A 15,704-nucleotide genomic window follows, 5' to 3' on the forward strand; every position below is an offset into this window, starting at 1 on the left:
GAGGAAATAATTTTTATTTACCTAGCCAATGAAATCTTTTGTTCTTTTGAGTTACGCAGGGGCAAGTATGGATCAGCAGCAAACCACATCATGGGATTGTGAGCTCAGCTCTGCTCCTCCAAACCTTCTATTTGCCATTGCCCACTGGGACACTCCTCCGGCCATAATATCTGAGCAAGAGGGGGTTTCGGATCACTGACATACACCAGCACTGGCATCAACTCCAAGAAGAAAGCATTGATAGTACCTACTTGAACGTGATTACCATGGCTGACACTGCCTTTAGTAAAGACTGAAGGAATTATTGATACAGCTTGTTTGTTAGTCGTTGTCTGTTTATCTATAGTTTTTTTTGTAGAATTTTATTTTTTCCTGCAAATGCTTGCAAGAAAATGATTTTCAGGGTAGTATATGGTAACATACATGTATTTTCATAATAAATTTATTTGAACTCTGAACTTTGGGATAAGGTCACCCCTTGCATAATCACCTCCATAATGAACATTACCAGTTCTAACAGAAACTTAATTACTGGTATCACCACTGGAACTAACAAAATTTTTTACACCAATACAGTAGCACCATCCCATCACCACTATTACCAACATTGGTATCAATTCAACAGCACCCTAACACGGTCGGTAACAAAGGCAGCAACACTGACACCATTGCTGTGAACTTTGCTGAAGTGTGCCACCAACTCTTCCAAAGGAAAGGAGTGCGGACCTTCATTAACAGAAGCCAGGAACCCTACAATTGTTTGAGGCTAACAAGAGCCCCTGAAAGTTCTCCCATGTTAATACGGTCCTGCTTTATACCCATTTTGAGAATTAGTCCGAGCTAGCACCCCAAGTTTGGGCCAACAGTACCATCTGGGGGGAATAATTCTTGTAGTGATTTTTGTCGAGGTATACACCCCTAAGTGCTATAAAGTATGTGATAGCATTGCAGCAGTGGTAGCTTTCTGTGAGGGGGTCTGGGAGTTGTACCTCCATGCTATAAGAACCATGATCCCATGGTGCTTTGCCTATGATAAGATGAATTATGCCAGGTACCTGTCCCCTTACCTTGCTCAGATGATGAATCTTCCAGAGAAGAATCCTTCGGTGTATGAGGGCTTCAAGACAGGCCAATTCTCAGGAAACTCTGCTACAGTGGTTGATGGAAAGAACTTGGTCCAAAGAGTGAAAGGTGATCAAGTTACTATCAGAGATGTTGCCAGAACAATTCAGGGTATGGCTCTGAGGGAAGGCAGTCAGAGCAGCAGAATAGATGTTGTGTTCGACACATACAAGGAGAACTCTATTAACAATAGTGAAAGATCTCTATGGGGTGAAGAGACTGGTCATGAGTTGCCAGGTACCACAGGCACACAGATGGTGAGGCAGTGGAGGAGCTTCCTGACCAAAGTCGGTAACAAAAATAGTCTCATTGGCTTCATAGTCCATGAATGGAGGAAGGTGGAGTACAGAACAAAGCTACAGAAGATTCTGTATGCAACTAAGAATGACAAATGTTACAGAATCACATTTCAAGACAGTGAGGAGGTGTCAGCTCTTCAGTGTCAACAAGAAGAAGCAGCTGGCCGCTTACTTCTCCATGCTGCCCATGCCACAAGAGAGGGACACCAATCTGTAGTGATTTGCTCAGAAGACACAGATGTCTTTATCATGTCTTTAGCATTTTGTGACAAGATTGAGGCCCCATTGTTCTAGAAGTGTGACACTAGAACCCGTACAAGGCTTGTAGACATCAGGAAGGTTGCTGCCACTGTTGGCATAGAGGTTTGTAGGGCTCTCGTTGGGTTGCACGCATATACAGTATGTGACACTGTAAGCAGGCAAAGGGAAGACAAGTGCCCTAAGATTTCTGACCAGCAACAGGGAAACCCAGAACACATTCTTAGAGTTGGGTCAGGAATGGGACCTCTCCCCAGAACTGATGGACAAATTGGAGGCATTTACATGTCTCCTGTATGCCCCAAAAGCATTGACCACCAAGGTCAATGAGCTTAGGTATCACCTTTTCTGTGCCAAAAAAGGTGAAATCGAAAGTCATCAACTCCCACCATGCAAGGACTGCTTAACAAAACATGCAAAACGAGCCAACTACCAGGCTGGTATATGGAGAAGATGTTTGGAGAAGGACCCACAAGGGCCAAGCTCTGTTGGCAGAGGATGGAAGATGGAGAGAGAAGAGGAAGCTGAACAGTTGGTGGTGCACTGGATGGAAGGCCAGCCAGCACCCGATGCCGTCCTGGATCTACTGGCCTGCAACTGTCCAAAAAAATGTTCACTCCCAAGATGCATGTGTGTTGCAAATGGCCTCAGGTGTACTGACATGTGTAGACTGGCAGACTGTGAGAACCAGGCATCCACCTCAGAGAGTGTGGAAAGTTCAGATGATGATGTGGAAGACGTGGAAGACTTGGAAAATTATTATGATTATTAATAGGTTATGAAAGTATGGAAAACAAAGTATGGAAAGCAGTCTTTGATTAAATATATTCATTTTACAACCAAATGGAGCCTAGTTTATGGCCGTGTGGAACCCCACATTTGAATTATTGTACTGTAAGTCTATATGCTATGACAAAAGCTTAAGATTGTTTTGATTTGATACAACAATATGGAAGATATCATGACATTGATAAAACTCCAGAAATCTCTCCAAATGAGGTTTTTTTTACCTTTTTTTGGGGGGTAATGTTTTCTGCTGTACTGATGTTAATATGGAATATATACAAAAAGTGATTACTTATTTGAAGTAATAAAGCTACCACTGGGGCAATGCTATCACATATTTTCTAACTCTAGAGGTGTATACCTTGCCAAAAATCACTATGAGCATTATTCCCCTCAGATGTTACAGACCAACCCGACTGGCTCGGGGACTAAATAGCAATTAGTCAGATTCCATTGCCAAGGCAATATCTAATTCGGGAAACAATGTGCAGACACTGAGCGACAGATTCCATGTCTGGGTATAAAGGTAAAATTGATCACATTATTCGCTAGTGTGGTAAAATGAACAACTGGTATATATTAGAAATTGAGAGAGAGAGAATAGATTAATGTTAATTAGTCCTCTCAGCAGCCTATTGTAATGCATGGCAACACTCCGGTCTCTCCAGATCTAGCTCCCAGCATAAACTGCTTAAAGCAAAAAATCACAATAGCATTCTTCAAGACTCCAGCTGTAGGAGTTAAATGTTACTCACTTATCCCAACTCTCTGTGCCTGTGATAGATTTCAATCCATGTGTTGAAATTGGAACTTTTCCCCTTCTGAAGAATAAAAGGATTCTAATTTGTTAATCTCATGTCTTCACAGCCATTGATATAAGTTAGGTTTTGAATGATGGTTTTGTTAAAAATGATTATATTTAACTCACATGCAGCAAAAATTGTGGATACGTGGACAGATTCCCAGGCACCCACTGTTCTTACTTACCAGGAATTAGAGATTAAATTGGGAGTCATGATGAAGGCTCTTTGTGTCGACTCTTTATTCCCCTCCATAGATGCTGCCAGACTTGCTACAATCCTCCAGCATTTTGTGTGTGTTGCCCAAAGGTTAAATTACCAGGCATGCTGAAAGTAAACCAAGAGATTTTATCATCGAACTATGAACACAGGTGGATGTAGACAGTTAGATGTGTGTACTGACAAATATAGGTGGACCCAAGTAAACGCAAATGGCTGTTGCTGCATAGATGTGGGTGTAGGTTTGTATAGGCAGGTTTAGGTGACTGCAGGTGGGTTTAAGGTACCAGAGAGTGCAGGTGAATCCAAGAAACTGGCACAGTAGCTTAGTGGTTAGCACAACGCTTTAAAGTACAGGTGACCTGGGTTCAATTCCCACCGGTGCCACTGCCTGTAGAGTTTGTACATTTTCTCCGTGACTGTATGGGTTTCCTCCAGGTGCTCTGGTTTCCACAGTATAAAGATGTACTGGCTGGTCCCATAAGTCAGGGGATTTCAGGGTGGCGCGGCTCGAAGGACTGGAAAGGTCTGCTTCCTGCAGTTGCTGGGGTTTGAAAGAAAAATGGGAGATCGCATTGAAACCTATCAAATATTGAAAGGCCTAGATAGAGTTGATGTGGAGAGGTTGCTTCCTATAGTGGGTGAGTCTAGGACCAAAAGGGACGTCCATTTAGAACAGAGATGAGAAAGAATCTCCTTAGCAGAAGGCAGTTAATCTGTGGACTTCATTGCTACAGACTGATGTGCAAGCCAAGTCAGTGAGTAAATTCAAAGTGGAGGCCGATAGGTTAATTATTAGTCAAGGCGTTAAAAGCTAAGGGAAGAGGGCAAGAGAATGCAGTTGAGAGAGATAATAAATCAGCTGTGACGGAACGGCAGAGTAGACTCAAAGGGCTGAATAGCACAACTCTTTTCCTATTTCATATGGTCTTATGGTGTGTGCTTCTGGGTGCAGATGGATACATGACTGTGAGCAGATACAGACAGAGCTTGATGTGTGCAAGTGAAGGTCAGATTGGTTACTCAGCAGGTCGGGCAGCATCCGTGGAAAAAATCAGTCGACATTTCGGGCCGGAACCTTTCATCAGGACTGTAGAGGGAAGGGGCAGAGGCCCTATAAAGAAGGTGGGGGGAGGGTGGGAAGGAGAAGGCTGGTAGGTTCCAGGTGAAAAACCAGTAAGGGGAAATATAAAGGGATGGGGGAGGGGAAGCAGGGAGGTGATAGGCAGGAAAGGTGAAGAAGGAATAGAGGAAAACACAATGGGTGGAAGAAGGAGCAGCTGCCTATCACTTCCCTCATGGTTCCGCCTCCTTCTTCTACCCAATGTGTTTTCCCCTATTCCTTCTCCACCTTTCCTGCCTATCACCATCCTGCTTCCCCTCCCCCACCCCGTTATATTTCCTCTTACTCATTTTTCACCTGGAACCTACCAGCCTTCTCCTTCCCACCCTCCCCCCACCTCCGGCCCGAAACGTCGACTGATCTCTTCCACGGATGCTGCCCGACCTGCTGAGTTCCTCCAGCGTGTTCTGAGTGTTGCTTTGACCCCAGCATCTGCAGATTATTTTGTGGTTAGATTGGTTGATGTGAGTCCAAGTGCAATTAGAGAGGTTGAATGGGCTGATTTGTGCTGTACAGTTTTATGTCTTTTTGATTCTCTAGGTGAGTATTTTTGATTAGATTAGATTCAACTTTATTTTCATTGTGCCGACTACAGATACAAAGCCAATGAAATACAGTTAGCATCTAACCAGAAATGCAAAGAATAGTGTTATTTACAAAATAGGGTATGTTTGCACCAATGGAATTAGGTGGGTATAGGTGAGTGCTGGTCGAATAGTTTGGTACTATTTGATACTCCTGCAAGATGGGCAAAGGTGGAACTAAGTAGATGCGGGTGGGTGCTCATGAAATTAGGGGTATACAAATGAATGGGAGTGAAGTCAATGTGTAATGAATGAATACAGATGGAGTTAGGTGCCTGTGGAGGTAGAGATACGCATTAGTAGTGGGTTCATGTGATTGCCCTCTAAATCTTGTTACCGCCATGCAAGTGCCCCTTTGTGTTTCAGCACATTTCCAAAGGAAGTCAGTTTCTCTATTAAACTCATAACCAGTGCTTTCATGGCTGATAAAACACTGTTGTGCTGAAAATTGCACCAGGGATGGAAGAAACACTGAGTTGGGCTGATGGGGCTTTGTGTAGAGGCAATAGGGGAGAACGATGAACTGAATGGATATTCCATTCCCGACACACAAGTACAGACATATAGACCAGCTGTTCAAACAGTCAGACAAATGACTGTCAATAGGTCTTTGGGAGATGTGTGCATCATAATCTCCATCACGCACACAGACTTGGCTCTGTGCACACCTACTCATTCATCACCTGTTTGCATCTAATTCTCCAATGAATGAAATTTATTTGAGACATGAACCCAAAACAATGCCAGGGATCACAGGTAGTGGCAGGTGTTTGGGGATATCGTGAACTGCAAATTGACTAACAGGGCCTGCCAATTCAGTTGCTTGCTTGAAAACCTAGGTGAAGTTAATAGATTTTCAAATTTTTTTAAATAGGTGAAATTAATTGATAGATTAGGTGAAGGTGCGTCATTGGAAAGAAAAACCAACGTTGCAGAACACGAGGTGAATGCTAAAGTGACAAAGCCTCATCAACCTCAGTGAGAGCAGTAAAGGCTGCCCCTGCTCCTTAACCTTTAGATCTGTCACCACTGGGGGTGCAGGAATTCACATGAAAAGGGTTGCTGGGCGTGGGTGAGAGAGCACAGGTCAGGGTACTTTTAGCCTTCTTAAGGGATACAGGGGTTTTTTATAGGATATGATGGATAAGCAGGAATAGGGTACTAGAATGGCCAAAAATGGGAGGATAAAGTGTAGGTTAGTGTGTGTGTGATTGGGTGAAGGGATTTAGAATGTAAGTCTGTCATACACTCCGCAGCAGAAGGTGGCGGTAACACACCATTAAGCTGGTTGCAACCGCCGTAAAACAAGACGAAGAAGAAGAGGAAGAAGAAGAGGAAGAAGAAGAAGAAGAAGAAGAAGAAGAAGAAGAAGAAAAAGAAGAAGATCTTTCACCATTCTGGAGGAGTAAGAGGAAATGTATTTAGTGCTGTTGTCACTATAGTAAATTCTCAGATTCACTAGTATCAGTAACATGAGAGTCAGTAATGTGAAGAGACTTAAGCAATGTACACGAACTGCTGGTGGAAGGCAGCAGGCCAGGCAACATCTATAGGAAGAAGTACAGTTGACGTTTTGGGTCGAGACCCTTCGTCAGGACTAACAGAAAAAAGAGATGGTAAGAGATTTGAAAGTGGGAGGGGAAGGGGGAGACCCGAAATGATAGGAGAAGACAGGAGGGGGAGGGATGAAGCCAAGAGCTGGGAAGTTGATTGGCGAAAGGGATACAAGACTGGGGAAGGGGGAGTATCATGGGATGGAAGGCCTTGGAAGAAAGAAAAGGGGAGGGGAGCGCCAGAGGAAGATGGAGAACAGGCAAGGAGTTATTGTGAGAGGGAAAGAGAGAAAATAAATAAATAAATAGGGATGGAGTAAGAAGGGAAGGAGGGGCATTAACAGAAGTTAGAGAAATCAATGTTCATGCCATCAGGTTGGAGGCTACCCAGATAGAATATAAGGTGTTGTTCCTCCAACCTGAGTGTGGCTTCATCTCGACAGTAGAGGAGGCCATGGATTGACATATCGGAATGGGAATGGGACGTGGAATTAAAATGTGTGGCCACTGGGAGATCCTGCTTTCTCTGGCAGACAGAGCGTAAGTGTTCAGCGAAGTGGTCTCCCAGTCTGCGTCGGGTCCCACCAATATATAGAAGGCCACACCGGGAGCACAGGACACCGTATATCACACCAGAAGACTCACAGGTGAAGGGTCGCCTGGAAGGACTGTCTGGGGCCCTGAATGGTGGTGAGGGAGGAGGTGTAAGGGCACTTGTTCTGCTTACAAGGATAAGTGCTGGGAGGGAGATCGGTGGGAAGGGATGGCGGGGGGGGGACACGAATGAACAAAGGAGTCATGTAGTGAGCAATCCCTGTGGAAAGCAGAAAGTTGGGGGGAGGGAAAGATGTGCTTAGTGGTGGGATTCCGTTGGAGATGGCAGAAGTTACAGAGAATTATATGTTGGATACGGAGGCTGGTGGGGTGGTAGGTGAGGGCAAGAGGAACCCTATCCCTAGTGGGGTGGCGGGAGGATGGGGTGAGAGCAGATGTGCGTGAAATGGGAGAGATGTGTTTGAGGGCAGAGTTGATGGTGGAGGAAGGGAAGCCTCTTTCTTTAAAAAAGGAAGACATCTCCTTCATCCTGGAATGAAAAGCCTCATTCTGAGCGCGGATGCGGTGGAGACGGAGATGAAGCCACACTCAGGTTGGAGGAACTCCACTTTATATTCTGTCTGGGTAGTCTCCAACCTGATGGCATGAACATTGATTTCTCTAACTTCCATTAATGCTCCCCCTCCCGTTCTTACCCCATCCCTATTTATTTATGTATGTATGTATGTATGTATGTATGTATGTATGTATTTATTTATTTATTCTCTCTCTCTCTCTCTCTTTCCCTCTCACAATAACTCCTTGTCTGTTCTCCATCTTCCTCTGGTGCTCCCCTCCCCCTTTCTTTCTTCCAAGGCCATCCGTCCCATGATACTCCCCCTTCTCCAGCCTTGTATCCCTTTTGTCAATCAACTTCCCAGCTCTTAGCTTCATCCCTCCCCCACCTGTCTTCTCCTATCATTTCAGGTCTCCCCCTCCCCCCTCCCCCTCCCACTTTCAAATGTCTTACCATCTCTTTTTTTCCGTTAGTCCTGACGAAGGGTCTCAGCCCGAAACGTCGACTGTACTTCTTCCTATAGATGCTGCCTGACCTGCTGCGTTCCACCAGCATTTTGTGTGTGTTGCTTGAATTTCTAGCATCTGCAGATATTCTCGTGTTTGTGTTTTTAAATGCAAAGAGACTTTATCAGTTACACTGTCTACAAAAAGTGTAAGCTGGGGTCAGTGCATTTTTTTTAAGACGGCTCATTTGTGCTTTGTTCTGTTTAACCCTGGTTACATCGCTCTTCCCCTCTTGGACGGGAGATTAACTCAGAATCAGGTTTGTTATCACCAGCATATTTTCTGAGTCGTGAAGAAGGGTCTCGGCCCAAAACAGTGACTGCTTATTTACTTCCAAAAATGCTGCCTGGCCTGCTGAGTTCCTCCAGCATTTTGTGTTTCCAGCACCCGCATTCTTTCTTGTGTTTCTGTCGTGAGATTTGCCATTTTGTGGCAGTACAGTACAAGACATAAAAAAATGACGATAAGTTACAATAAAAATAGATAAATAAATAGTGTAAAAGATGAGTAACAAGATAGTGTCCACAGATTCATGGACCATTCAGAAGTCTGACAACAGAGGGGAAGAAGCTGAAGACACAGAGTATGGCTCTTTGGGCTCATGCGCCTCCTCAGTGATGGTACTCATGAGAAGAGGGCATGTCCCAGATACTGAAGGTCCTTAATGATGGATGCTGCCTCCCTGAGGCATCACCTTTTGATGGTGGGAAGGCTTGTGCCCATGATTGACCTGGCTGGGTCTAAGATCATCTACAGCCTTTTACAACCCTATGCATTGGAGCCCCCATGCCAGGCAGAGATGCAACCAGTTAGGATGCTTTCCACAGCACATTTGCAGAAATTTGCTGGAGTATTTGGTGACATAGCATATCTCCTCAGACTCCTAATAAAGTATAGCCACTGACGTGTCTTCTTCATGATTGCTTCAATGTGATGGGCCGAGAATGGATCCCTCTGAAATATGGAGCTCAGGAACCTCTGAAATATTAAGCTGCTCACTCTTTCCACTGCTGACCCCTCAACAAACTCCCATCTGCTCTCACAGATGGATGAAAAGTATTTCAAAACACTTTTGCTAATTAAGCATTGGAGTTTACTCTCTGCTAGCCTGACGAACACTCAGCCTTCAGTCACCAATTCTACACTGTCATTACCACAGTTCTATTTGTGGGCACTGGTAGTGTAGAATTTAATAGAAGATATTCTTACATCCATCAGTAATTATAGAAATTACAGGCATTTAAGTAATTAGCAACAGTTACAAACCTTATCTTCTTTTAAAGCACATATTTAGTTACCTTTTTTTTCTAAAATATTGACAGAATTTAAGCGTCAAAGCCTGTGGGCCAATCTGAAAGCTTGAGAGGTGCTATGTAAAGGCAAGTTATATGTTATCTGTTAGTAAGGTACTTAAAAGGTTCTCTTCAAATCTTGATTTGCGGTAGACAAGATAAAAACCTGTAGTGGTGAAACTACTATTCAAATTGTCTCCTATTGCTTATTATTCGCATAAACACTATGGTGCCCAGAGGTCAGAATCCGAAGTACTTCTGCTGTATCATGATCTCCTTCAGGAGAGAACGTACTGGTTAAGAAGTCACTGGACTTTCAATCTTGTGAAGAACCTCTTTAAGTACTTAGTCAATGTCAAGCCGAGGATTATGTGAATAAATCTCACCAAGTCTGTGAAGGCCAAATAAACAAAAATGTAAATTAAGAAGTATTAAGTGGACAGTGCAGGTAATGAAGTAGGCGATGACAAACTTGATATTAAACTTGCAAGAATATACATAGAAGGTGGACATTAGGAGCCTAGAAAGAAAGTATTGGAAACAGCTGCATGTATTTTGAATAAAGCTGAAAAGAATATTGTTAAAAGATCGCAGCATGTTTAAAAAGCACTCTTTAGTTGGGACTGTTTCCATCATTATATTCAATTCTCACATTGCTAATGTTTAATATCATAAATGCTGTACTGTACGACATGTAATGTGAAGACACTGCATTAACTATTCCAGACCAAACTCAATGGTCTGAATGGCCTAATTTTGTGCTATATTTTATGGTCTAGTATGAAAGTCCTGCTGGCAGTTTGTCAAATATCTACAAACTCACTTTCATGGATTCTTTATAAGTCGTATTCTCAGTATGATTTTAATGTGCAGTTTGTATTCTTTTGCACATTGCTTGCTTGTTAGTCTGTCTGTTTATATATATTGTTTTTCATAACATTATATTGTATTTTTTTTGTTAGAAACGCCAGCAAGAAAATTAATCTCGAGGTAGTATATTATGACATATAGGCATCCGTTAGTCTCATGAGACCATGGATTCGCGCCTTGGAAGGTATCCAGGGTGCAGGCCTGGGCAAGGTTATATGGAAGCTCGGCAGTTGCCCATGCTGCAAGTCTCCCCTCTCCACGCCACCGATGTTGTCCAAGGGAAGGGTATTAGGACTCATACAGCTTGGCACCGGTGTCGTCGCAGAGCAATGTGTGGTTAAGTGCCTTGCTCAAGGATACAACATGCTGCCTCAGCCAAGGCACGAACTAGCGACCTTCAGATCACTAAATGAATGCCTTAACCACTTGGCCACATGCCAACACATATACATACAGTACATTATGACATATACATACAGTATTTTGAGAATAAATTTACTGTGACCTTTGAGCCAAAGAATTGGTGTTACGGTCCCTAAAAGGTGCACTTCAATGTCACCAAATGTACTGCAGCAGGTGGTGTGTGTTGACATTGCAACACAGGATTAACCTTGGGCTTCTAGAAGAAGCATGTGCAATTGCTGATGAAAGCAATTTTGGAAAGAAGAGGCTTGCGGTGCAAAAGGAATCCAGTGCCATTTCTTGAAGGCCTAGGAACGTGGTGGCAACAGAATTGTCCAACTTATAAGAATACGGATTATGCCTGAAGAAATTCCTTAGCCTAACCAGATATGTCAAGGTGAGACATGAATAACACTATATTCAGTCTCAACACACTGCATGAACATGTTCACAAATGCCTATTCATTCATCAAATGTAATTTACTCATGTAGCCACAAATGCACATACACCACCATTGACCAGAACACATAACACAAGAACCAGCTGAGAAACAGACATCTGGAGGGATAAGCTGTAACAAAGTAGAGTTGGGTTGAGTTAATCTCCGATCTTGGCAATTTACTTGCAAACGTTTCATCACCATACGAGGAGACATCATCAGTGTGCTGTTAATTTGTGGTGTGTCCTCTGAATACTTGGCCTTTATATACTTATTAATCAGTTGATTAGTCATCATTTCAGAAACTCATTTGTGTTGTGGGGAGGAAATCTCCTCGCTGATTGGTTGTGTGGTGAACTTCATGGGTTGTGCTCTGGAATTTTGCCCACATTGGCTCAAAAATATGATTGAGGTCTGCGTGTTTGTCCTCAGAGTTGTCTGTGGAAAACCACGCTACTAGGAATTATGCAAACACGAGGAAATCTGCAGATTCTGGAAATTCAAGCAACACACACAAAAAATGCTGGTGAACGCAGCAGGCCAGGCAGCATCTATAGGAAGAGGTATAGTCGACATTTTGGGCCGAGACCCTTCGTCCGGACTAACTGAAAGAACAGCTAGTAAGAGATTTGAAAGTGGGAGGGGGAGCGGGAGATCCGAAATGATAGGAGAAGACAGGAGGGGGAGGGATGGAGCCAAGAGCTGGAAAGTTGATTGGCAAAAGGGATACGAGGCTGGGGAAGGGAGAGGATCATGGGATGGGAGGCCTAGGGAGAAAGAAAGGGGGAGGGGAGGGAAAAACCCAGAGGATGGGCAAGGAGTTGTAGTTAGAGGGACAGAGGGAGAAAATAGAGAGAGAAAAAAATAAAGAAAGAAAGAAAGAAAGGAAGAAAAGATGGGGTACGAAGGGGAGGTGGGGCATTATGTAAGTTGGAGAAGTCAGTGTTCATGCCATCTGGTTGGAGGCTACCCAGATGGAATATAAGGTGTTGATCCTCCAACCTGAGTGTGATTTCATCTTGACAGTAGAGGAGGCCGTGGATAGACATATCAGAATGGGAATGGGACATGGAATTAAAATGTGTGGCCACTGGGAGATCCTTCTTTCTCTGGTGGACAGAGCATAGATGTTCAGCAAAACGGTCTCCCAGCCTGCGTCGGGTCTCGCCAATATATAGAAGGCCGCATCGGGAGCACAGGACGCAGTATATCACCCCAGCCGACTCACAGGTGAAGTGTCGCCTCGCCTGGAAGAACTGTCTGGAGCCCTGAATGGTGGTGAGGGAGGAAGTGTAAGGGCATGTGTAACACCTGTTCCGCTTACGAGGATAAGTGCTGGGAGGGAGATCGGTGGGAAGAGATGGGGGAGACAAATGGACAAGGGAGTTGCGTAGGGAGCGATCCCTGCGGAAAGCAGAAGGGGGGGGGAGGGAAAGATGTGTTTAGTGGTGGGATCCCGTTGGAGGTGGCGGAAGTTACTAGGAATGATCTTACAAGATGCTGTTGCTTGCGCCATGACTTTTACTGATGCCTAGTCGAATTTGTGCTCCTCTCAATTTTCATGGGTAGAGACTCAAGAGTGTGAGGGGTTCGTTGCAGTGGACCTGGCCTCTGAAGGTGTTACCGAAGGTATGCAATCTACTTCACATCTTATATCCAACAAAGTAGAGTATTGTCCTTGTTTTTCAGGGTGATGAAGTGGGGATGAATTGGTGTTAACTAAGCCAAACACAAAGAAAAGCAGTTCTGAGGTTTTACTACTTAGCCTGGCAACACATCACAGTTGGCTGAGAGGACACAGCTGAGCAACAGCAAATAGGAGATAATGGACATGGTATACCAATGGCAGTGAATTTCCTAGAGAACACAGAGGTGTTCATGTCTGTACTTCTGCATTTTGTCCGTCAGAGACAGGAAATTGTAGACTTGATAGCAAAATGATACACAACTTCCATCTTAGCCTCTCTGGATGTTATTGCAGCTTCCAAGAAACACACTACGAGGCGGTTCAATAAATACACTTGACTCAACGGGCTCAAATTGCATCCATTGCTAGATACAACCTGTGTGAAGTCCACCGCTCTGCATTTACAGAGTCATGTCAGGCAAAGGCAGACAGCAAGCTGTGAGATGAGAGCAAAGGTGTATGAGGGACTCCTTGCAGTGGACCTGGCCTCTGAAGGTTCAACAGAAACAATGCAATCTACTTCACATCTCGTATGCCCAGTCCCCTGAGGACCTCAAAGAGCTGAAGTGGGTTATATTGATCTCTCTCAAGTTATTCTCACTTCACCTGTCAGTAGTGGCTTTCATTTATCTTAAATACATGTCACAGCTTGTAGCCCATGCACCACATGCTTATGGTGGGATAAAACAGGCCTCGCAGGAAGGGACCTCTCTGTGTCAATTGAAACCTATCGAATAGATCAGATGTGCAGAGGATGTTCCTACTGGTTGGGGAGTCTAGGACTAGGAGCAGCATTCAGAATAAAAAGGCATCCCTTTGGAAGAGAGAAGGGGAGGAATTTCTTCATCTAGTGAGTGGTGAATCTGTGGAATTCTTTGCCACAGATGGCTGTAGAGGCCAAGTCATTGGATATATTTAAAGTGGATCTGATAAGTTCTTGATTATTAAAGGCTCCAAAGGTTACAGGGAGAAGGTAGAAGAACGGGGGTGAGAGAGATAATGAATCAGCCATGATTGAAAGGCAGAGCAGACTCGATGAGCCAAATAGCTTAATTCTGCTCCTATATCATATAGTCTTATAGTCATTAAAATTTAAATATTTAAACACAGATATAAGACTTGGAGTACCTCAGATGTGAAGTGAGCATTTTTTTCTCTCTCTGAGCAAGTCCCCTTTCTTTTAAATTCCCGAACTGTAAAAATAAATTTCGCTTCCAATAATCCGCTACGACTCATAAAATGCTGGAGGAACTCAAGCAGGTCAGGCAGCATGTATGGAAAGGAATAAAGAGTCAATATTTTGGGCTGCAACCCTTCATCAGGACTGGAAAGGAAGGGGGAAGAAGCCAGAGTAAGAAGGCGGGAGGAGGGGAAGGAGTACAAACTGAAAGGTGATAGATGAAGCCATGTGAGGGTGTGGGTAGGTGGGTGGGGAAGAGTTGAAGTGAGAAGCTGGGTGGTGATAGGTGGGAATGGTAAAGAGCTGAAGAAGAAGGAATTTCATAGCAGAGTAGAGTGGACAATGGGAGAAGGGGAAGGAGGAGGGGCACTAGAGGGAGGTGATAGGCAACTTCACACTTCAAACCCTCCTCTGCCCTCCTACCTTCCCCCTCACATAGCTTCACCTAAGATCCTCCAGATTGTATTCCATCCTCTCTCCTACCTTAACACGAGGAATTCTGCAGATGCTGGAAATTCAAGCAACACACATCAAAGTTGCTGGTGAATGCAGCAGGCCAGGCAGCATCTCTAGGAAGAGGTACAGTCGACGTTTTGGGCCGAGACTCTTCGTCAGGACTAACTGAAGGAAGAGCTAGTAAGAGATTTGAAAGTGGGAAGGGGAGGGAGAGATCCAAAATGATAGGAGAAGACAGGTTCTTATTTTAGCTTCTTCCCCCTTTCTTCCCAGTCCTGATGAAGGGTCTTGGCCTGCAACATCAATGCTTAATTTCTTTCCATAGAGACTGCCTAGCCTACTAAGTTTCTCCAGCATTTTATATGTGCTACTATAGATTTCCAGCATCTGCAGAATCTTTTGTGTTTATAATAATCTGGTACATTAGGTTTTGGTCATGCTGGACTAGCAGAGTTTCCAATCTACTGGATGCTATTTTGTTAGCATGCCATTATACTTTTAAATAGTATTTTTTTTAAAGATATTGCACAGATTTGCCTATCACATGTTGTGATGTGATCTGGACCAGCTGGAAAAATGAGCTGAAAAATGGTAGATGGAATTTAATGTTGACATTTACTGTGCATGTCCTACTCTGGTGGTCCTGCACTTTGGCAAGATAAACCAGGATAGGACTTACTCAGTAAGGAACTGAGGTGTAAGGTATATCAAAAGGATTTGGAAATACAGATCTATAGTTCACTGAAAGTGGCATCACAGGTTGTAAAAGAGAGCTTCTGGCACGTTGACCTTCATAAATCAGTGTACTGAACACAGGAGATGGAATGCTATGTTGAAGTCGTACAAGAGGCTAAATTTGTAGCATTGTGTGCAGTTCTGGTCACTCACCTACAGGAAAGATATAAGTAAGCTTGAAAGAGTACAGACAAAAGTTATAGGAATATTGCCGGGACTTGAAACCTGCATTATAGGGAGAGGTTAAATAGGTTAGGACTTTATTCTCCAGAGTGCAGGAG

The sequence above is a fragment of the Mobula hypostoma genome, chromosome 13, assembly GCF_963921235.1.
Source record: "Mobula hypostoma chromosome 13, sMobHyp1.1, whole genome shotgun sequence".
In the NCBI taxonomy this organism is placed as follows: domain Eukaryota; kingdom Metazoa; phylum Chordata; class Chondrichthyes; order Myliobatiformes; family Myliobatidae; genus Mobula; species Mobula hypostoma.